Genomic DNA, 24,690 nt, shown 5'->3' on the forward strand with positions numbered 1-24,690 from the left:
ACAAAGGAGCTCTGTCAGTTTAGGTGTAGCTGTTTTTTGTGGCAATCAGCCTTTAGAGGCAGTTTTTTGGCCAAGTCGGCCAGTTTTTTGGCCAAGTCGGCCAGTTTTGGGCCAGTCGGCCAGTTTTTTGCCAATCGGCCAGTTTTATGGCTGGGGGGCTATATATAGCAGCCCCCCCCATCAGCCATACACATTGTTTTCGCAGGTTCAGCATAGTCTCTCTCCTCTCCCACTCCGGCATCAGTTCTGCCCTTGTTTCCAGCCTGATCTGGTGCCCTCACTGACGCTCCGGGCTGCGTGCAGGGACTGATCAGTCCATTTCAGAGTATTCAGCATTCATTTTAGTCAGTGCAGATTTTCTTCCTTCATTCTCTGCTTTCTCTCTCTCTCTCTCCTCTGTGTTCGTGTTTCTTCTTCCGTTGCGCACTCTCACACTTTGATGTATTTCTAAAGAAGTCCTACTAGCAGTTATCTCCTACAAAACATCTCCCGAAATATGGTCAAAGCTTCAAATGTTGTACGAGACACCTTCCACCATGCATGCAATGACCCTTTATAGACAACTTCAACACATGAAATTTTAGCTAAAGGACACTATCCAGTCATTTTTGCTCCGTGTTACACCACTACAAGACCATCTTTGAAACATGTTGTCTGCCCTTCCAGAGGCACATCTCGTGGAAACAATACTCTACAAGCTCTCCCTAGAGTTTGATGGAGTGGCGAATGCTTTGCAGGTGCAGACATCATCTACCCTATTAGCTTTACACATATATCCTCGATGTTGCTTGAGCATAAGGCATATTTGCATTTACAGGGGAGGCTTCCGTCTCATTATGGAGGTTCCATTGAGGCCTTTATAGCTTAAGACAGGTGACAAGAAGCAGCAGTTGAAGGCCCAATGTTATCATTGTGTTAAGAAGGGACACTTGCAAAAGGACGATGAGTTAGCAACGTTATAGAAAGAGGAGGAAGAGAAGAAGAAGTGGGATGCAGACTCCTTCAACAAGTCATCCTCTTCCTTAGGCTCTAACCCCAATCCTCTAGCCAAGGCGAAGTCCAAGGTGCGGGCGGGATCTACTTCTTCAGATCAACAGAAGGGCTTGGTGACCCCTTCCTTTGCCGCTTTCTAGTCCAAGCAATATACTCATCCCTCAAGACTCTCCAATGCCAAAGGGAGAGTGTCCAAGAATCCTATGTTTCATGCTCAAACAAAGCATACTAAGATCCAATTTATTTCATTCGAGAGAAGATTTTGGATGAGACTATTTCCCTAGTCTATTGCAAGACAGAGAACAATCTTGCACATTTGTTTACCAAGGTGCTTCCTCGAGCTTTACTTTGATAGCACTCCAGATCCATTAGCCTTCTGCCATGTCCTGGATCTAAGAGGCGATGTTAGAGTTGGGCATTTCCTCGAAAGGCAAGAGCAGCAAGTACAACATGTGACAAGTGCAACAGGAGTGCCATGTGGCACCTGACGTGTCAGGCAGATGGCAAATTGCAGTCGAACAACAGGTCAGACAGATTTGTTGTCCAATCGGCTACGTTGTCCAATCAGCTACATTTAATACAGTCAACCTAGTATTTTTGGCATTTTTCTGCTTGCCTATTTATTGGCCCCGGTTTTTGCAATCTTCTCTAGTTATGCTCCTAGTTTTCAAGTTGCAAACCGTAGAGACTATCCCCCTCGAGGCTAACGGAGATTAAGATCTTCGAGGTGGAGACATACGCAAACATTCTCTCTACACCCGTGTATATTTCTGCATCCTTATACAACATTCTTCACTACAAATTTTATGTGTTTCACTCTCTTTCTCTCTCTCTCTGCTCTCTCTGTTCACTCTTTGTCTTGGTCATTCACTTCCGCACTCTTTCACTCTGACACAACACAATGTCCTTCTAGTACAGGTGATAGCATATAAGACAGGGTGATGGCCTTTTTGGTGGTCCTAAGCTATAGGTGATAACTTTCATGCTGTTTGAGCAGAGAAAAAGTAATTTTCCAACATTTCTTGTGATGAAACTCTGAAATTTCTCTCTCTACAACATTCTCTCAAGTTATCTCAACAAAATCCAACCATTTGAGCTATCAAAGGTGCAAATTTTTGTTAATCTCTACTGTAAACCCTAATTTACAACAAAAATTAGAGTTTTATAACCACCTCGGGATGTGTGCTCAAAATTGAGGACCTAGGACTTGAATTTCAACAGTTGAATTTGAGGAATTTCAAGGAGATTCAAGAGGCCAGCCAATCAATATCAAATTTGAGACTGAATTTGTTTTTCAAGGAGCAGGATAAAGATCAATCCCCAAGCAAACCAAGGGCAAATTGTTAGAGATTAGTCATCCTCTTAGCTAGCATTTCTCAGGCTACCATTGGTGCAATCAATTCTCTTGGAGGTACTCTCAAAGGGCATTATTCATTATTCTTATCAATCAGTGAGCATTTTCAATAGACGTAGTGTGTAAGCAATTTATTAGGCAAGGGATAATGCCATGTAGCAACTGGAGAACTGATCGCTGATTATTTTATTTGTGCAACAATCAGCAATTTTATGAACAGATCGACCAATTTCACTAGCTAACTGCATTATTTACTTCTATTAAGACCTAGTTGGCAATCTGTCCTCCTCACTTGCTTTTCAAGTGTTGGTGGGAGAGAGACGGCTCAAAGAGATTACATCTACAGTCCTTGTATATCTGCCCTCGTCATTTCAGCATTCATTGACTACAAATTTCTACGTTCTTCTGTCTTTTTTTTTTCTCTTTCTCGTGTTCACTTTTCTTTCGGTCTTGTCCAAATGCTTCCGCATTCGCTACACTCTAACACGGTATCAAAGTAGGATAGAAGGGCTCATTGTTCGTGGATAGATCTAATCGGGAGGATTCTTCATGACAAAAGTTAAGTTTTCAGCCTTTGGAGGCTGCAATAAACAAGTTATGCGCAGAGGAGCGAAGTTGCTGTTTTTTGCAAGTCCTTGCTGTTCGTGAAGGAGGAAAGGCTGTGTTTTTAGCCATTTGCTACAGATTTTGAGTTTTCATCACCTCGAGCAACTCTTTGAGGATGAGTGGAGAAAGCCCTAGCAAGCACCAACCTTGTGTGCGGAGCCAAGAGGGGCTGCCCTTGTTTTTGTGCAAGTCATTCTATTCACAATGTCAACTAAAATTGACATGGAGTTTCGAGCTATTATGGACCGTAAGGTCCCCGTGTTCCCAACTCTTTCTTAAGATCAAAAGCTTGATGGGGAGAATTACCACATATAGTGCATAATGATGGTTGCCATCTTGGAGTCTTATGATTTGGTGAAGCTCATGACCAAGGCTATAGACCATCCTACAGCTTGTGATGCTTCCAAGCTTTCTTTAAATGAGAAAGCCAAGTTGATGAAGGTATAGATGCATTGGGATAAGCTAAATGCTTACATTTGTTCTTTCCTCTTCCTCCCTTGCACTCCAATCGTCATTGCTCACATCAAGCACTTGACCAAGGCTCGAGACATATGGCTAGAGCTTGATCAAATGTACAATTAGACAATCGTGATGAAGGGGGTGTCTCTAGAGATTCAAATGAGGACTTTTGACTAACAAGTCTTCTTCTCTATGGGAGCATGTCAATAAGCTTTGACAATTGCAGATGCAAGTCCAAGACACAAGAAAGGTGATTACCTCTGAGGACATGGCAATGACTATTCACCACCCTGATTCATTGCCTTATACTCCACCTTGATTGCTTCAAGGCGATTAGAGACCCTATTAGAATATAGCGATGCGGAAGCGTGGGACCAAGACTGAGAGAGTAGAGTGGACACAAAGAGGAGAGAGAGAGAAAGAGACATAAGAACAAGAAGATCTATTGTATAAAGTATGTTGAATACAAAGGAATGCAAATATGTACACAGGCGCAGTCCGTATATTTGCATATCTTGACCTCGACAATGTCTCCTTAGTGAACACCTCGAAGTTTGCTACAATCTGCCCGATCTCTAACCTGAAATCTATAACTGCAAGAATAAGAGTGTACTAGTGGCATTGAAACCAGCCTTCCTCCTCGAATAGGGTGGTAAATCCCTAATTACAACTTAATTACAGCAGCAAACAATAAATGCAAATCTGAAAATACAAATTTACCTACTAATCTTGGACAATGCACACCTGATTGGCCCCAAAATTGACGCCCCTTTTGGTATTTCTTTAGCTTTATTGAAGAAAAAGTTAACTTACGATGGGATTCTCCCAATCCCTTTCCGTATTTTAACTCCCCTTGCTATCCAAAGTGACCAGCAAGTCTTCAATCTATTTTGTCCCTTGATTCGGGCACTCAATTGGCTTTCACCCAATTCATAGACGATGGAAATGCCCCAAATTCAATGGCTGGCTAGTCCTCCACCTGAATTCAGCTGAAATTCACCTTCAGCCTTGTTGAATCCAAGGCTTGGAGATTTCAATTTCTGGCATGCTTCCCCAGGCTACTGCTAAACCCTAATTTCTACTGCAAAATTAAGATTTACAGTAGAGAAATTTGCAATTTCTCAGCCTCCAAGGGTCCAAATGCTGAGATCTTCGAAGCAAGGCTGTGAAATGGCTGGGAGATTAGAGAGAAAGCTGTAAAGAACAATTCAAAGTTTTGTCACAAAGAATGACTGAACAGCATGTAGATGCAAAGAACTAAAGAAAATCAGTCATTTATTGTTGCTGCGCTGCCTCAACAACCCGTGGATGTTGTCTCCTACTGTTGATTGGTCTTCTCTTTGCCCCCGGCTGCCTCAGAAGATCCTCCAATAGCTGCAAATCAGACCAGCAGTCTTTCCAATTTATAAAAAAGCCTCTCTCCTGCAGTCTCTCTCCTGCAAGCTCAATTTATAAAAAAGCCTCTCCCCACCCTCTAAAGACGTTTTTCAATCTTGCATGGGCATTTTTTACAAGTGGCAGCCTTCCCAAAAGGTTTTTCCAATATTTTTCATAATTAAATATTAATTTTCAGTCTTTAAATACTGAAAATTAATCTAATAATTATTTTGATGCCCTGAAAAATAATTTGACTGGCCAATAATTAAATTGGCTAGCCAACTTTCATTCCCGAGTGTCTCTGCACCATCTTTGACCATCAAATTGGCGTTAGGTACCATAAAACGCCACTTCTCTAGTGTCACCAACAACTGACACTTATGGCCAAATGGATGACCTAGGCCAACAACTGGCACCAGATACCACCAAGTATCTATGCGGTATAACTTATAGCAACTTTTGCCTTTGACATCCCGTGATTTCTTCGGGTCTGAGCTCGTAAATTTACTTTAACCCCAGTTGCATCTCACATGTGCATCATTTACTTAATCATGTGATTAAAAATTAATCCACATGTTTTCCAAAAATACTTGTCCTCATGACAGGCATGCTATTTATAGCCTGAAGAAAAAGAAAAAAAAAACTGTCACGTCGACTGTAGATTATACTGAAATCTAGCTGACTAGACTACCACGTGGCAATCCGACTGCAACCTGCATGTCTAGTTGCTAACGTGGCACTGGTAGATGAAAATATTGCTCCACACACCGAACCACTCTCAAATGACTGTCCGATTGGAAAATTGCATATGTACACAGCCTAACTGAGGAAAATGCCTATCCAAGGAATGACAATCTCTAACACCCCCTCTCAAATCGTGGGCAAGGCATAAGGCTGAGAGATTTGAAATGTCGTCGAAGTAGAGCCTAGGGAAGCGACTTCATAAACAGATTTGCAAGATTATCCTCCGTCTTGTAGTACTCCACATCTATGGTCTCATCCAGGAGCTTCTCCCGAATGAAGTGGTACTGGATCTCTATGTGCTTCATCCGAGCATGGAATACGGGATTCCGTGCCAAGGCAATGCAACTCTCATTGTCCCACCGTAGAATAGTAGGACGAGTCTCGGGGTAGCCAAGCTCCTCCAACAATCTCCGAAGCCACATAGTCTCACATGTGGTAGAAGATGCGACCCGATACTCTACCTCAATCAAAGATAGGGCTACAGTGGACTGCTTCTTGCTACTCCAAGAAATAACACCTGCACTTGTAAAGAAATACCTAACACAGAAACACAAACAAAAACCATACGACAAAGCACAAACTGATAAAAGAACACAGTTGGGGTTAGGATAACTCAAAGACAATAAACACAGAAAATAAATAAAGTGATATGATTGCCGAATATACAATGCTCATGCAGTAAATACACTATGTAGTGAATGAATACTAAACCTCGAACTTCTGTATCTCAAGGATCATGACAGGGGTAATGAGTTGAAGAGTGTGTTATACTCCAAAGGGATCCTGAATCGCAAAAAGGGACAGCTGAGACTGCAATGTCCTCCGCGAAAGGAGTGTGGTCAGCAAGTTGAAAACACCTAAAACTTACAAAAACGAGATCTGGACTGAATGAAAGGCAGCATACCTATTTATAGAAAGTTTGGGTCCTCCCAAGTGGGTTTGTGGTTATGGGACACAAACACTCTCTAGAAATACATTTCTTTTAAATAAACAAGGTTACTTCATTAATAAAGCATATTTTCGGGCTGTTTAAGTGAAGCTAATGCATTTTTAGCTCAACACCCCCTCTCAAGCCCAACAACGGTGCCACGAGAATGAAGGCCAATCAAGCTCTTTTTTCTTTTTTCTTTTGTACCCCAAGGCGTTTCACCCCAAAGCAACCAAAGCATCAAACAAAGGGTGCGTGTCGGCTATCCAGTGGCCTACTAAGACTACAAAGGCAATGGTTATCTTACCAAGGGAGCAGAAGTGATCACCCCAGAGAGAACATGGCATCTGACAAAGGGTGCACATCGGCTATCTAGTGGACTACCAAGCCCTACAAAGACAGATGGAATCAGCTATGGACTTTTTTTTTAGGGCTTCTTAGATTTTATAGATTTAGGATTAAATGAGGGTTGCAAATTAGTTTTCGTCCTATTCAATATTCGTGCCCCAATATAAGACAATGATAAGGGATGGTCAACAGACCCAAGACCTTCACAAAACAAGCATACTATCCCTACCATTACTAGGCGTCAATGAAGAAGGAAAATGACTAAGGTGTGGATACAGTAAATAAGTGAAGTAAGCAAGACAAGTAGAACAAGCAAGCTAGGGAAAAACTGCCTTGGAGACGACCATGTGTAATACCACGAATATGATGGATCTAGATTCAACCACTCCAAAAGACCAAAAAGGGATAAATACGCACAAATGCATATTTACATAAATAGAATGTCAATGCATGAGATAATGCAAAGGAAAATGAAAGATATCATGCTTATGCAAAATGCTATACAACGATACCACTTGGATAGTACCCTCGCAAGGGAATTGTTCACTTGCTCAAGAGCCCTTTTACAGTCATATCATCCTGACAATGCGGATGAAGTTACAAATGTCCATAATACAATACAAAAGAATAAATGAATGTCTAAAAATTATAAACATCATCACTGTCACTATCAAGAGAATAAGCTATCCCCCTCTCAAGCAAGAAGGGAAAGCAAGAGGGAAGCACCCTCTCCCCATCAACCTGAATAAGTAGGGAAGGGTGCACCCAAGACAATTCTGGGTAGCAACTGAAGAACCGGATAGTTGACCGCTTTGGTCAAGATGTCTGCAAAATTATTTGATGAAGGTACAAACTCTAGACGGATAGTACTTAACTCAACCTGCTCTCTTAAAAAGTGGAAGTGGACTCCCACACGCCACGTCCGTGGTGTGATGATCGCATTTTCTACAAGGGAAAAGGCACTTTGGTTGTCGCAGTAGACAATGGTGGAAGAGTCGCTAGGAAAATCAAGCACCACCATAAACTCCTCAAGTAGATGGCATCGATGGTGCCATCGAAAAGAGCCCTATACTCAACCTCGATCATGGAAGCCACCATCGTCTCTTGTTTACAACTAGACCAGGAAATGGGAGCCATCCCCAAGGTAAAGAGATTGCCGCTATGGAAACACCAAGTGTCAAGACCTCTTGCCCAATCAGAATCAATGTACCCTTACCGCGCAAACATAAACCAAAACCATATGTTATGCCATAAAAATAAGTACACAGTAAATAACGCAACACACGAAGACATGCAATCCAATTGTGACATCCTAGGTGATGTGAAATACTGACTAAGCTAAATCTAGCCTTGTATGAATCAACCAAAGAAGTTTCCCTACAACAGATTGATAGGTGTGTGCATCGAAGGGCTGACCTAGGGTATCCTTCGACAAGTGAATAGTAGGATCAAGAGGCGTGGCCACTGGCCGTGTCTAATCCGTAGTGTATTGTTCCACAAGCTGAAGTGTATACTTCTGCTGTGACACAAAAATACAACTCCCAAATCGAACTACCTCCATCCCCAAGAAACAAAAAAAACAAACCAAGGTCTGTCACTCAAAGGTAGCACTAAGCTTTGCCTTAATTTCTACGATGGCAGCAAAATCTGAGCATGTGATGAGTAAGCCATCAACATGCATCACGATACAGTTGACCCCCTTTGCAATAGATCGAACATATAAGTTCGGTCATAAGGGGTAGAATGGTATCCGTGAGTCTGTAAGAATTCATCCATCCTATGGAACCAAGACCGCGGCGCTTACTTCGTCTCATAAAGAGCTTTTTGCAAGCAAAATGCCTTATCCCATGGGTTTCCAAAAGCAAAGCCCAATGGTTGCTCCACATAGACTTTCTCCTCAAGATAACCATTCAAGAAGGCACTCTTGACATCCATCTGATGTATCGGCCAACCGTGATGAGCAGCTAGCACGAGAAGCAACCGAAAAGATGTCAATTGCACAATAGGGACAAAGGTCTCTTAATAATCAACGTCATGCTTCTGTCAAAACCCTTGTACTACAAGGCAAGCCTTGTACTTGTCTAAAGTCCCATCAGCTTTTAGCTTAGTCCTAAAAATCCACTTTATCCCAATGACTTTCTTGTGGCTCGAACGATCCACCAATGTCTAAGTCTCATTTTGGTCAATACTCTAGCTTCTTCTCCATGGCCTCTCGCCATTGAGGGTGCTAAATAGCCTCCTACCATGTATGCGGCTCAAAATACACTATGTAACCTGTAAACACAGTAACGCAAATGATGCCTGAGGAGCAAGCCGCACAGATCTTCTAGGTCTCTCAGAGTGAAATCCGGTGGAAAGATCCCCAAATCCTGCATGGTCTGCTTGTACCAGCAAGGTAACGGGTCTCGCGGAGGGGGCCTAGGAGCTGAAGAATCTGCAGGAGCGGACAGTAGACCAAGCTAAGTAGGCATGATCTTCGATGATATGGAAGGAGGAATCGGATCGGAATCCAATACAGAGCATTGCATGATATCCCTCTTGTAAAAAACGACGTCTCTTCGAACAATCACCTTATTTGTCCAAGGATTGGAACAAACGATAGGCTTTCACTTCAGAGAAATATCCAACAAAAATAAGGAGATCAACTCGGAAAGTGAGCTTTCCTATCTTATCATCAGACATGTGTGTGTGTAGGCTCGACACCCGAAGACTCTAAAGTGGGAAACAACATGCCGAGAGCCAAAGAATGTCTCATATGGAGTCTTTTGAGAAAGTCACATTCGGACACCGGTTAAGAATGTAGACAGCAATGTTAACAACCTCAACCCAAAGGTGCTTAGGGAGCTCTCCTACAAACAGCATAGAGCGTGCCATTTCCATGACTATCCGGTTCCTACGCTCTATCACTCCATTTTGGTAAAGATGAGCCGGCGAGAGATGCCATGCTGCTGTAGAAACTCGGAAAACTCATGGAGATAAACTCACCACCACTATCACTCCTCATCCAACCAACACGACATCCAGTCTGGTTATGAACTAGACTGCATCCAAGCAGAAAAATATGTGAAAGCATCTAACTTATGCTTAAGGAAGTATACCCACATGTATCTAGAATGATCATCTACTATCAAAAAGAAATATAGCACGCCGTTTAAGACAGCAGTGGGTGTCGGAACACAAAGATCAACATGAATCAATCTAAGAGACGCCTCAACACAATCTGAGGGCTGCTAAGGAAAAGGGATGCGATGCTGCTTCCCGAGCTGACACGTTTTACAGACGTCGCGAGCTAGCTTTAGGCGGGGAAGACTCTCAACCAGCTCAAGGCATGACAACTCAAAAAGAGAGTCATAACCAAGATACCCTAAGCAAAAATGCCAAAGATGCTCATTGTTCGCAAGCTTCCAAGATGTGGTAAATGCTTGGAAGCTATGAAACACAAAGCCCTGGACTATCGGCTCAATCACCAACTATATCATGTGGTATAGGCCATTAGGCTATGCCTCACCGCAAGCAATCACTTACCCAGTTCGAGAGCCAAGGATCTCAACTGTGGTCGATGTAAAGAAAATTGGTCGCCCCAACCGGCAAAGCTACTGAACAAATAACAAGTTCACCCTGAGCTGAGAAACATGATATACATTATCCAACAAAGCCAGATCTGGACCCTTATTAGTGGCTAAACTAATGCAACCTTGAGCCTGAATCTTGACCAAGGAGTTGTTTCCTACGCAGGCCCGCCCAGCTGTAGAGGCTTAGGTATGAAAGCTGTCCTCTATAGAAGTCATGTGAGTGTAGCTCCACTGTCCACAATCCAAAAAAGAGCTGAAGTGCTCGGCTGTGACGAGTGGGCCTCTGCAGAAACCTCATCAGGAGGCAACTCACAAATATGGACGAGACTCGCATCTAATGTCTCTACGGAGACAATGTGGGCCACTACAGACCAATCAGATAAGCCCTCTGGAGTTGAGAACGTTGTTGACTGAGATGGCTGACCGGTGGCAATGTGAGTCTGCGGTTTAAACTACCTCTTGCCATCACCCTATCTCCCCAACTGGGGGTTGCCCGACTAAGGGGTTGGGGTCTGAGACTTAGGTTTTGGTGCTATGCCTCTTGCCTTTGATCGACACTCGTCGTCAAAATGACCAAACTTTTGACAATGTTGACAATACCTTTTCTTTTTACGTACATTCTACCACCCTGGTTTGAGTTGTGACTGGGAGTTTCCTTATGATTTCTCAAATTGACTTTATTTTCTATTTTGATTGGAAGTTTTATTTTGTTTGCCCTTCCCTTGCTTCCCCTTCTGAGAATGAGCAACAAGAGCCTTCCATGAGTGGATAATCTCATATGGAACAAGTGTGAGATCGGATATTGGGGTTCTAACCCCTGCACAAGATTCCATAGGTTCTGTGAGTCAATGGCATGTCTCATCAAGTTTGACCAAGTGGTAAAGTTTGACCCGTTGAAACGAGTCTTGTCATTGAATGCATGCTTGGCAAAAGATGAGGTAGAACCATGAGGTGTCGGAAAAGAGGGGTAAGATGGATGGGTGCAATAAGATGGTGGTGATGATGGAGGGGTCTAATAAGAAGGAGGGGGAAGAGGTGGGTAGGCAAAAATGGGTTGTGAATATCCAATCTGTGCCGATTGAGACGGAGGCACTAAAATATGAATGCTTCCATAAGATGTCAGTATAGGTGAAGGCACTAGGACATGGAAGCCCTATCCAAAGTTCGGTTGGGGCACAGCAAGATGACTAGAAGGTCCATTAGGCAAGGCCATGGAGGCAAATTGTGGTACCATCTGATCCACACTCGGGAGAGACTGGGAGGAATACCCAGGCAGCAATGATCCCCAAAGTTCGATTGGGGCACAACAGGATGACTAGAAGGTCCATTAGGTAAGGCCGTGGAGGCAAACTATGGTACCAACTGACACTCAGGAGAGACACGGAGAGATACCTAGGCTGCAATAATCCCAAAAGTGTGTAAGAAGAAGGTGGAGCACCACCCGGCTAAGACAAGGATGAGGTCCTAAAAGGTGTATCTATGTTTTTATAAACCCCCGATGTAATGTGTGGTACAACATGAGACGTCTAAAATGGCAATGTAAATGGTGTGAATGAAAGTAGAGAAGCACCGGAAAAAGATGGTGAAATGGGTGGGTTTTAAATTTGTGGAGTAAAAGATGAAGATGCGTTTTGTTCATTTTTTCCATTTAATGATTGAAAATGAAAAGATGATGATAAAGATGCACTATGTAATGAAGGAATCAGAACACCAAATTCATTCTCATTTTGAGAAATAAACTAAAAACAAGGGTAGAAGAAGTACCTGGCTTTTTCTTATAATCTCCACGATGTGTGTTAACATATAAGAATTGTTCCTCAAGAGAACCTTTTCCATAGTCAACAGACTGTACTCTTCCTTCCTCATGATTTCTACCAATATATTGCAAAACAAAAGAGATAAAAGATAAAGAAACAAAAGACGAATGTAAAGTACCTTGCATCAAAGTAGACAAAAGAGGATGAAAGAATGAAATATACTCCGGATCTCTTTCTCCAACAGGGAGGCCCATCTTGATGGAGATCTCGACAGCCCTGCAACATCATCAGACTTACGAGCAAAATCTGAAGAGAGAAAATCATGTATGCCTTCATTGAGTAGCTTTTCTTTGAAGGGAAATCCTTCAGTCGAGCTCCTCAATCTTCTTTTGTCTGTGAGCCATGATCATGCGATATTCTTCATCGAAGAACTTACATAACTTTGTTTCTTCCTTGTGGTCAAACATGTCTTCCACCATATTGAAACTTTGTGGAGCAAGCTAATATGCCCACTCTCGCTCGGTTCTCGGCATAGATGTTTTTGGAGACTGAATTGGTGTTGTTGTAATCGAAGTCACCTGAACCTACTGTGGTTCTTGCTTCTGCGGAGAGCTTTCAGATCAAGGCCTAGGTTTCTCTTAGAGAACCTTGCTCTGATACCATGTAAAGAAATATCCTAACACAGAAACACAAACAGAAACCGTATGACAAAGCACAAATTGATAAAAGAACACAGTTAGGATAAGAATAACTCAGAGACAATGAACACAGAAAATAAATGAAGTGATATGACTCTTGAATATACAATGCTCATGCAACAAACACACTATGCAATGAATAAATATTGAACCTCGAACTCTTGTACCTCAAGGATTAGAGTAGGGGTAATGAGCTGGAGCGTGTATTATACTCCGAACGGAGCCAGAATCGCAGCAAGGGACAGCTGAGACTGCGATATCCTCCTCGAAAAGGGGTGTGGACAGCAAGCTGAAAACACTTGAAACTTGCAAAAACGAGATCTAAACTGAATGGAGAGCAGCATACCTATTTAGAAAATTTGGGCCCTCCCAAGTGGGTTTGTGCTTATGGAACACAGACACTCTCTAGGAATGCATTTCTTTTAAATAAACAAGGTTACTTCATTAATTAAGTATGTTTTGGGGGTATTTAAGTGAAACTAATGCATTTTTAGCTCAACAACACCCAAGGTAAAACAACAGCCTATAGTAGACCGCCTGTGGTCCACATCACCAGCCCAATCCAAATCACTCCAACTTGCAAGGACAAGATTGGAAGCACCTGTACCTACGGGATAGTTAATCCCTAGGTCAAAGGTCCCCCTCAAAAATTGTGGTATCTTCTAAGCAACCTACCAATGCACCTGCTGAGATTCACTCATGAACCCAGCCAAGAGACCTATAGCAAAACAAAGATCAACCCATGTGTTGAGGAGCCAAATCAACAAACCAATCAACTGATGATAGCAAGTAGCATCTACCAAAGAAAAATCTAAGTGTAAAGTGGCCTTTCAGTTTAGATCCATAGAAGAAGAAATGGACGTGCAATCCTCCATCTCAAAAGTCACCAAAAGCTCCTGTACGTACCTCTAGAGTCTACTGAGAGATGAAAATCCCCCTCTGAGTCTGATAAATCTCGTGGCCACAAAGAAATGAAAAAGTCCTAAATCCGTCAACTCAAACTTCTGATGTAAGACTGCCTTCATCTCTTCGACCTTCTGGGCATGGTCACCTGTAACAATCATGTCATCAACAAACCAAACAAACAATATACGATCACCCTCAAAAGTGTGCACACAAAGCTGCAGATCAGCCCTAGAGCGCCGATATCCCAACTTTTCCTGGAGAAACGAGTCAATCTGCTCATTCCAAGCAACTGGAGTCTGCTTCAAGCCATACAAGGCCTTCTTCAACCTGCAAACCTTCCCATCTAAGGATCTAAAGCCAAGAGGCTGCTCTACATAGATCTCCTCATTCAAATCACCATTCAAGAAGGCCGACTTCACATCCAACTGAAAGACGAGCCATCTCCTATAACCAGCCAAGGCAAGAATAGCACATATCGTCGCCATACAAGCAATGGGGGCAAAAGTATCATGGAAATCAATACATGGGCGTTGTGCAAAACCTTTAGCAACAAGGCGGGTCTTGTGCTTGTTCAAAGAGCCATCACTATGGTACTTGGTCTTGAAGACCCATTTGACACCAATCATCTTCTTATGAGATGGACGAGACACAAGGTACCAAGTGTCACTCCTCTCAATAGCCTCCAACTCAACTTCCATCGCTTTCCACCAATGATCAGACTATAAAGCCTCCTTCACGAAGGTAGGCTCTCTATCCTGCATAACATGGTACATCAAACAATAGTTAGAGTAACCAAGCTCCGTAGAATGTGCCTGGTGCCACTGTGACCTCTACGGTCCATCCTATGGTTGCCACTCCTCAAGGACCCCCTCGATCCTAAATCTCGAAGCGTGTTAAGGGCCCAACGAGAAGGTCGAATCTCCCCTCATCACTCTCCATCTACTGAAGTTTCTAGAAGGTCCACTGACGGCGGAGGAGCAATCGGTGAATCCGATGGCTAGGAACTAAACTCCTCATCTAAAGAAGAGTCCTCAAGAGGCACAAGCTCCAAAGGAACAATTGCTAGGGCCTAGCTATCACTGGGATCTCCAAGAACAAGGTAGTCCTTACCCCCTTCTGGGGCTAGAACCTCCACGAACCGAATATCATGCTCGTGTAGACATCCCGCTTAACACAATCACACAATTGGTAGCCTTGAGACCACAGCAGCTAAGAAACGTGTTTCTTTGAATTTAAAACTTATGAAATGTTTCTGAGAGTAAAAAATGTGGGCTTTTTTTTTTAAATTGAAACCCAAATCATGGTTTTTTAACAAAATCTATTGGGCAATGTTAAACATGATGATGATGATGTGTAATGACTCATGAGAGCTCAAGATTTTGGACGAGAGATTGATTTTTTTGTGATTTTGTTTAGTTATTGGACTTTGTCAATCTAGTATCTATTCTTGTCTTGAGAGTTGAATATTATACGACTTTGGTCTCACTTACAAGTTATTTATTATATATTACGGTTCATTCTCAATTTTGACATTTTGTCAATTTGTTTGGAAATAAGAATCATGATGTTGCAACTTGACTCAATCCATATTATAGATAGGCTATTTACATGTTAATTTCAATTTTCTTTATATGATATGTATGAATCATAATGTTTGAGTTCTATACCATAGTATAGCTTATCCAAAAAATAACTTTGACATAAGTGATAAGTCAATAATGGATCATGAATATGTAATGTATAATGTATTATTCTCAATTGACTCTATTATCACTCAAGCTCAATTGGCCAATGTTTGTTTAAGAGAGTTCCATAGAGGTTTAGAACCTCTTTTCCTAGTCAAAACTATTAAAAATCCCTATATAAAAAAACCCGCGTTTCTTATTTAACACCCTCTTGAAAGAAACTTATGAAACGCGTTTCTGACGTTTCATTTCTAAATGTTTTTGGCTGTTATGCTTGAGACTGCGAGCTATAGCCCACAAACACTTGTCTTTTGGAAGCCGCTTCAAATTTGTCACGTTGTGTCTTTGGGATGGGAACGTAGGCATCCCACCCAAAGACCCTGAAATAAGAAACATCGGGCTTAGACCCAAAGTACACCTCATATGGAGTCATATCAACAACAGCAGAAATAAGCAAACGATTAAGGATGTGAACTGCAATAGCCACAGCCTTAGCCCATAGACAATGAGGTGTCTGATGATGCTCCAGCATGATACGAACCATCTCGATCACACTAGACTCTTCTCTTCCAAGATGCCATTCTCCTTAGGGGTGTTTGTATTGGCAAACTCCTGGTTAATACCACGATCTACACAAAAACAAGTAAACTCATTAGAAATAAATTACCTTCCCTTATCTGATCGTAAGGTCTTCAGCTTCCGGCCCAATCGATTCTCCTCAAAAAGCAACCAATCCTTAAAGTTGAAGAAAGCCTCTGACTCCAGCTTCAAGAAATAGGCCCATGTCATCCTGTTGTAATCATCCACAATTAGCATGAAATACAAGCTCCTTCTAAGGGACTCCATCCTTATCGGTCCACAAAGATCGGTAGAAACAAGCTCCAAGGGTGCTGAAGACCACCTCAAAGCCTTGCTGGGAACAACATCACCAATCTACTTCCCACGGATGCAGGATACACAAGGCTGCTGCCTCACCACAATATCTAGCAAACCTCAAACAAACTGGCCCTTAGACGCCTTCCGTAGGTAATCATAATTGAGGTGGCCAAACCGAGCATGCCAAAGCTTGGACAAAGTTTGAGAGGTAAGAAGAAGAGAAGTCAAGGCAAAAGAAGTCCGCAACTTGTAGATGCCATTCTCCTCATAACCTAAAGAAAAAACATGTATTGATCCTCGATCAAGAATTCGAAAAGAATTCACATCGACTTCGACCAAAAGGCTGAGGGCACAAATCTTGTGCACCGAGAGAATATGATACCCCAAAACCGGCACATAAAGTACCTCAGATGTATGGATACCACCACGTCCATCTAGAATAAGATGTGTGTTGTTTCATCCCTATATAGGAATAGACAAATTGTCACAAATGAGAATCTGGCCATGTAAAGGCCGCAAACAAGCAATACCTGCTCAAGAAGGAGCCATGGTCAGGAGGCACCACTGTCAACAATCCACTCCCAAGTGTATGGGGCCATCAACACAGCATCAAAAGCTGTCAAGGGCGAATCCTCAACCACCTCCAAATGAAGAAAAGCAGCTGATGAGGGAGCAACCACTACTCTAAAATCCTTTGAAGATTTCTCTGACTTCTTCTTCTCCTTGTCGAGGCAATCCGTCTTCTAGTGACTTGTTTTGCCACAAATGTGACAAGTAGACTCCTTATCTTTGTCGTCCTTAGATTTGTCCTCCTCCTTCTTTTGGTCCTTCCCCTTCTTCTGAGAGGACTGACCAACCAAGGCCTCAAATTTCAAAGCATTGGTTTCTTCAGTTGCTCCTCTTGGTCCAAGACCATAAGAACCAACTCTTCCCACCGAAGAGTCTTGGACAGCCCTAAAGCAATCAAGGCGGAATAAGAACCACTGAAGTGGGGCGATAATTGTGAAAGGAGGGTTATCGCCATGTCTTTAGAAGTGATCACTTCCCTGCGTTTTGAACCTGCATCTGAAGCTCCCTCAGCTTGTTAATATGCTCTCGCATAGAAGATGACTTGTTGACACTCATGGTCTGCATCTGCACTTCCAAAGAGACCTGCTTCATGACGGTCATCTGATTGTACATCTGATCCAACTGCAACCACATCTCTTGAGCCAGAGTCAAACGCTCAATATAAGAGATAACAGTTGTAGCACATGAGAGAAATAAAATCGACCAAATGAGAGCATTGAGTCTATCCCAATGTGCATGAGCCTTTGCAACCTCCACCTTATCACTAGAAGGGAGTCTGGACTCTTCTCGCGAATAAGGACGATGGATAGCCTTTATAACAAGCTCAACCAAATCATAGGACTCCAAAATGGCAAGTATCATGACCCGCCAGATGCAATAGTTCTTGCCATCGAGCTTTTGATCTGATGGAAGAGCCGGTAGAATGGAATCCATGATCTCCTGAAACTCTATCTCGGCCTCAAAAAACATATTTAGCTACAATGCCTACACAAAACAAAAGAACAGTCCCCCTCTGACTGTAAAACTACGACCTACTAGGACTATGGTTTGCTTGTCCCGCTCCTTCAACTGCTGAAGGCGATGAAAATGCAAAATTTGCACTTGAAGGCCAAAAACTCAACCTTCCTCCTCTTGAAACAACGGCAAATAGCAGCAACTTCACCAACTTTGCTCCTTTCCCACCCACCCACACTCGCTTCAGTCTTATTCCGATCTCGCCCTCCTGTACGCCCTTGAACATTGGAAATGCAGCCTTGTATCGCACTATAATCTCCTCTTCATATGGGTTCTTCACTTAGACGGTCCGTCTACACTGCTCTGATACCATGTCAGAGAGCAGCAATGCGGAAGCATGGGACCAAGATTGAGAGAGTAGGGTAAACACAGAGCAAAGAGAGAGAGAAAGAGATAGAAGAACAAGATCTATTGTATAAAGTATACTAAATACAAAGAAATGCAAATATGTACATAGGCGCAGTCCATATGTCTGCGTATCTCGACCTCGACAATGCCTTCCTACTAAGCACTGCAAAGTCTGCTGCAATCTGCCCGATCTCTGCCCTGAAATCTACAACTGCAAGAATGAGTGTGTTGGTGGTAGGTTATTTATAGCCTGAAAAAAAAGCAAAAAAAAAATTTGCATGTCAACTGCATTAAATGCAGTCGACTGTGCTGCACGGTCCGACTAGCCTGTCACATAACAGTCCAACTGCAACCTGTGTGTCTGGCTACTGACGTGGCACTAGCAGATGAAAACACTGCTCCGCACACCGAACCACTATCGAATGACTGCACGGCTTCAAGATTTTGGTTCAAATTTATCATGTTGTTGGTATAACACCCTATGAAGCATATTTCAAGATTTTTGGGTGTGACACCTATGTTCACATCCCGAAGACACAACATGATAAATTTGAAGCAACTTCTCGGAGACAGGTGTTTGTGGGCTGCAGCTTGCGGTCCCAAGGTTACCAATTGCATGATCCCATTATGTGGGATGTCTATATGAGTTGTGATGTTCGGTTCATGTAGGTTCCGACCTCAAAGGCAGGTGAGGAGCGCCCCATGCTTGGAGATCCAACAAATAGTTGGATGCCAAGGACTATACCTTTGGAGCTTGCGCCTTGTGGAGAAGCTTCCTCTTCACATGAGGTTACTTCTTCCCTGCTGGCTTCCCCTACTAAGCCACCACTAATGGATGTTTCAGAGCCTTCAGCAAATGGTGCACGCAAAGGAGAGATCTAACCTCCTTGTTGGGCACGAGACACACTGAGCTTGTTTGTACTAACTATTGTATGATGAACCATGCCATACAAAATAGGGAGCCCACCTCCATGAAGGAGGCTTACAGTCACCGCATTGGAAGAAGGCTATAGAGCAGGGGTTGGATGCTATTGAGCAGAATAGCACTTGACCTCTTGTGCCTCGGCTCGTTCATAGAAAGGTGATTGGTGTAAGATGGGTCTTCAAGACCAAATATCACAGTGATGGTACTCTAGATAAGCACAAGGCACGACTCATTGCAAAGGACTTGGCACAACAACCAAGGGTGGATTTTCATGACACCTTTGCACCTACAACTCGGATGGCTACCATTAGAGCCATTATTGCCTTAGCCCTGTCGGTTTACCAGCTTAATGTGAAGTCTGCCTTTCTAAACGGTGATTTGAAGGAGGAGATCTATGTTGAGTAGTCTCTTGGCTTTTCCTCATTAAATGAATAGGTGTACAGGTCAAAAGAAGGCCTTTTTATAGCCCCAAATAGGCTCCACGTACTTGGAACGAGAAGAAAGACTTGATCCTCTAAGGGCAGTTGTGGTATCGTCGTTCCTCTTTTGATCCCCAATTGTATGCCCACACCTTAGCTGGAGAGCACATGTTGTTCGTGCTTTATGTGGATGATCTTATTTTGATAGGTCACCATGCCCAAAAGATCAAGGAGACTAAGGTGACACTACACAAGGTGTTCAAGATGACAAATAGGGGCCGCCTTCATTTCCTTTTAGGCCATGAGATTTACCAAAGGGGGATTTTCATCTCCTAGCAACGGTATGTGCAGGAACTGTTGGCCATATTTGAGATGGAGGGCTTGTTGTAAGGCCATTGCTACTACTACCGATCTTAACTAGAAGGCTACGGCCCATGCTGATTCTCCGATGGCCGATGCTACCTACTATAGGCACTTGATTGGGTCCTTGATTTGGCTTCTCAACACTCCAATTGATTTATACTTTCTTGTAGGCTTGTTGGGCGGATTCATGAGTGAGCCTAAGATGGTACATTGGTGGGCTGCTATGAGGATTTTGCAATTTCACAGGGGGATCCCCGACCTTGATATTCATTATCTAGCAAGTACTCAAGATTCACCATTGATTCTCACGAACTAGATGGTGAGCCAAAAATGTTGACCACTAGAGGTCAACGACAAGATATTGTTTTACTTTGGGTGCAAGTGTTATCTCATGGAGTAGCAAGAAGCAACCCATTGTTGCCCTTTCTTCCACAAAGGTGGAGTATCAAGCGGCATCTTCTACCACATGTGAGACAATATGGCTTCAAAGGTTACTAGGAGAGCTTGGATGTTCTCATTGTGGCGATAAGAGTTACATTGCTTTGGCATGACACCCAATGTTTCAAGCTAGGTCAAAGCATATTGAGATTCAGTACCATTTCTTTCAAGAGAAGATTCTGGATAAGACCATTGATGTGGTTTCCCACAAGAGAGAGGATAATCTCAGTTTTTTTTATGAAGGCACTTCAATAACTTCTTCTCTAACATTACTCAAAATCCCTAAGCCTTACGCTGTGTCCAGGATCTAAGAGGGGGTGTTAGAAATTGGTCATCCCCTGGACTAGCATTTCTCAAGTTACCATTGGTGCAATATGTTCTCTTGGAGGTACTCTCAAAGGGCATTATTCATTATTCCTATCACTCAATGGGTATTTTAAACAAACGCAGTGTACGATCAATTTATCGGGCAAACAATGATATCACATGGAGCTAGAGCGCTGATCACTGATTATTTTATTCATTTGTGTAGTAGTTGGCAAATTTTTTTACCAGGTTGGCCAATTTTGTTGGTCAATTGAATTATTTTATTACATTGTTTCCTCCTATTTAAACCTAGGTGGCAGCCTTCCCTCCTCACTTGCTTTTTAGATGCTGGTGGGATAGAGACGGCTCCAAGAGACACATCTACAACTATTGTACATTTGCCCTCTTCATTTCAGCATTCATTGATTGCAAATTTTTGCATTCTTTTGTGTTTTCTCTTTCTCACTTTCTCTCATGTTCACTTTTCTTTCAATCTTGTTCATACACTTCCGCATTCGTTGCACTCTAACACAAATTGATTTGGAGGCTTGCTGGTCAATTTTGACAAGTGGTACTTGGATTAGCAAAGGAGGTCAAAGGATCTCAATTGTACTCCATACATCTGCAATAAAAGCTAAAGAAATATCACAAAAGGCACAGTTTTGGGGCCAACAAGCTATCCATTATCCAAGATTAAAGTAGTAAAGAATGCATTTTCAATTTATATAAATTGAATGCTTGCTGTAATTAGTGTTAAATCAAGTTAGTGCCACCCTATCAATTGAATGCTTGTTGTAATTAGTGTTAAATTAAGTTAGTGCCACCCTATCCAAGGAGAAAGGCTGGTTTCAATCTATTCAATAGGTTGCCGGAGTATCACCAACCAGAGATCTCTACCTCTCACTTGCAAAAAACTGAAAACTAAACATGTGTGACCCCCAAGCAAGCTGGCTATAAATATCCTAAAATAATAAAATAAAATGCAGCAAGTCAGCCAAGCTGAAAACTGGCTGATTGCAGCAAACTCATTGAAAACTTTAACGATACCTTTGCTCCTTCTGCTAGTATGGCTACCACCAAGACTATTCTTGCTTTAGCCAACCATAGGAGATGGCTAGACTATCAGTTTGATATTAAACCAACCTTTCTTAATGGTGATTTGTAGGAGGGGATCTATGTTGAGTAGCCTCTTGGGCCTTCATTGTTTGATGGTAAAGTGTACAAGATGAAGAAGGTCCTCTATTGCTTCAAGCAAGCTCCGCATGCATGGAATGCTCAATAGAAGTTGGGGTATTGGAGATCTACTTCTAACTCAAAAATTTATGCCCACAACGCAGCTGAGGGGTACACAATGTACTCCATGTGGACAATCTCAATTTGAGAGATGACCATGCCTACATGATCATGCAAATTAAGAAGGCACTTATTAAGGAGTTTGTGATGACAAATATTGGCCTTCTCCACTTCTCTCTAGGCCATGAGATATGGCAAACTAAGAAGGGGATCTTTCTCCACTTCCTCCTAAGCCAGTGATATTGAAGAAGGCCACAAGGCTGCAAGTTGTGGTGTCCAAGCTAGCTCCACCTAGCACAAACAATCTCAATTTTGGAGAGGCAAGGACATCTAGTGTAGAACGACTATTGATTCGAAGTTACTATAGGCCACAACCAATCTTGAGGACATGCTAGGCTAATGATGGTGCTCAAGGTCGTTGAAGGTGGCGACCCATTTGGGAAATTGCGAGACTGCATTGAGTTCTCGGATCTCCAAACAAAGAGGAGAGAGAGAGAGTCCCCCACATGCATGCATTCAATGCATAACAAAGTCTACAGAAGAAAAAAGCGAGAGAAACAAAGATGTATGCATTCCATGCATTATCACTTGCCAATTGCCAACGAGAGAGAGGGCTCAAGGGCAAAAATAGAATAAGACCTAGTCTAACAATCTTATCCCTTCTACTTCCTAGCTATGTGAATTTTAAATATCTTCAAATTAGGAGGCCTAGGAATACTCTTTGTGTGCCATGTAGTTTCGGTCCTAGGTTTGTGACATTAGCCAATTACAAGATAGAATAGATGTTGTGGGAACAAAAGAAAGAGGGCTACTTGTGGGATTGAAGCAAGGGGTTGTAGAGAGGAGGTAGAAGAAGAGAAGGTTTTGTCATTCATGGGCAGCAAAACTGAGGAAGGGAAGTACACCTTGTAGCTTGCATTAAACCAGATTGCGGAGGAGAAAAGGGAGAAGGATCAGCACTTTTGACTCACAGCAACCAATGCATAGAGCTCGAAAGAGGTAGGCCTGACCAAGGCCACAGAATAGAGCTGAGAGTGGCAGCTTGAATAGGGCCAAGTGCTACAGGTGAAAGGCTCGGGGACCAAGGACCACAAGGCTATGGAGAAGTGGTCCAAGGGGTAACAAAAGGTCGGCATTGCGGTGGAGCTTGCTACATCACATCAGAACTCATCTATGCTGGTGTAATGTAATGCTATTAACATCATAAATTTCAGTTGCTTGTAAGAGTCCTCACAATACTGCAAGAATCGATGCTTCACAGATATGGGACCTGAAGAGCCAGTGGAGCTTGCTCACCTTCACAGCATACCTTGATGCAATATAACCCCCAGGAGCCTTTTGACACTCCTCAGACGGAATCAACAAACCATGCTATGGTTCCTGTAAGTCGAAGTTGCCGACGCCAAGGGGGAATATATCTAAAGCACATGGGCAGATGCGCTGACAGCAAAATCGTAGAGTGGCGATATTATAGAAAGCTCAATAGCTTAGGAACAAAAAACCTAAAAAACAGCATTGCCATCACAATCCGGATCATGCATTGGCAGGCTCATTGTTCTGTATTAGCCCCCCTTATCACCATGGCATGCAGGCCAACAAGATGAATTCAGGCACGGTTAAAAGTATACAAGAGCTCTACCAACTTACTACACGCAGCATGCAACAATGCCAATCCAAAATATGGAGTCAAATCGAACTCTGGGTACATGAATGTGTGGCAGAACGATGCTTACCACAATGCGGAGGCTGCAGTGGATTCGCCTCTGTACTCTGCAATGGTCACCCTGGCGAAGGAGGAAAGTCAAAGGAGGTCAACTGCGAAATCCAGGATGCAATCATGCAAGCTCCGATCAGCAGGACGATGTTGCAGATGTTTGCCTCCACAAGAGGAGGACGATTGCTCTCGGCCAAGAAAAATGGTGGAGGATGAAGAGATAAATGGGAGAGAGCGGAGGCTATGGCAGAGGAGAACTCCCACGGATTGCTTAGGAAGCAAAGAGAGGACAGGGAGGGCAACTGCAGCGCCGCTCAGCAGCGCTCTGGGCACCGGGGCAGCATAGCAACGCCTTCGAAAGCCCTTCCAAATTTGGACTGGGGAAAAAGGCTCCACGCGGGAAGCGAGCAGTTTTGGAGAGGGTTTGGGCAGGTTAGAGGCTAGACCTTGGGTAGTTACTTTCATTTTATTAAACCATATAAGTTAGAACTTAGAAAGTTAAGTGTTGTTTGATCAGTGTTAACTCTTGACCATGTCTTCTAGAAAGTAGAACCATGTGATATAGATTAGCCACAATGGCTAACTATATGTTAGTTCATGAGCAACTCAAACACATTGTCATTGTACGACATGGCACTCTACAGGTCGTCCATGTTTAGATATGATTTTGCACCGTTCTCCATCCTATGCGTCATAGCACATTATGCCATGGGCCATGTGAATCTATCTAAAGCCCTAGTAATATCTATCAAGACTCTATGCATAAAGTTTAACTATAAAACTCAAAAAGCTATCATAATATCAACATGTAAAGAGCCCACGTAATCTTAGGAAGTTTCTGTTCTAATATAATTTGAGATTACTTATCCACATTATCATGGATATTTACCTCCCGTTCACTCAAACTCAATCAAAAGTAATGCTATTATTAGTTATTAAAAGAGGATACTTGGTTGTAGAGCATGGATTTTTTTATATTGCAGGAGGAGTAGATCTC

At 42.7% G+C, this 24,690-nt stretch overlaps 1 long non-coding RNA gene across 2 annotated transcripts in view; it reads right to left on the reverse strand.

Moving 5' to 3' along the window:
• LOC148028529 (uncharacterized) overlaps positions 1 to 24,110 on the reverse strand; it is a 54,769-nt gene extending 30,659 nt beyond the window's left edge. For both annotated transcript variants that reach the window (XR_015692498.1, XR_015692499.1), the window contains exon 1: positions 23,713 to 24,110. This is a non-coding gene — a long non-coding RNA (uncharacterized LOC148028529). The remainder of the gene's footprint in view (positions 1 to 23,712) is intronic.
• Positions 24,111 to 24,690: the final 580 nt, after the last annotated feature.

This window comes from Lygodium microphyllum, chromosome 11, assembly GCF_053477565.2.
Source record: "Lygodium microphyllum isolate KBCC chromosome 11, Lygodium_microphyllum_v1.1.10, whole genome shotgun sequence".
Classification (NCBI taxonomy): domain Eukaryota; kingdom Viridiplantae; phylum Streptophyta; class Polypodiopsida; order Schizaeales; family Lygodiaceae; genus Lygodium; species Lygodium microphyllum.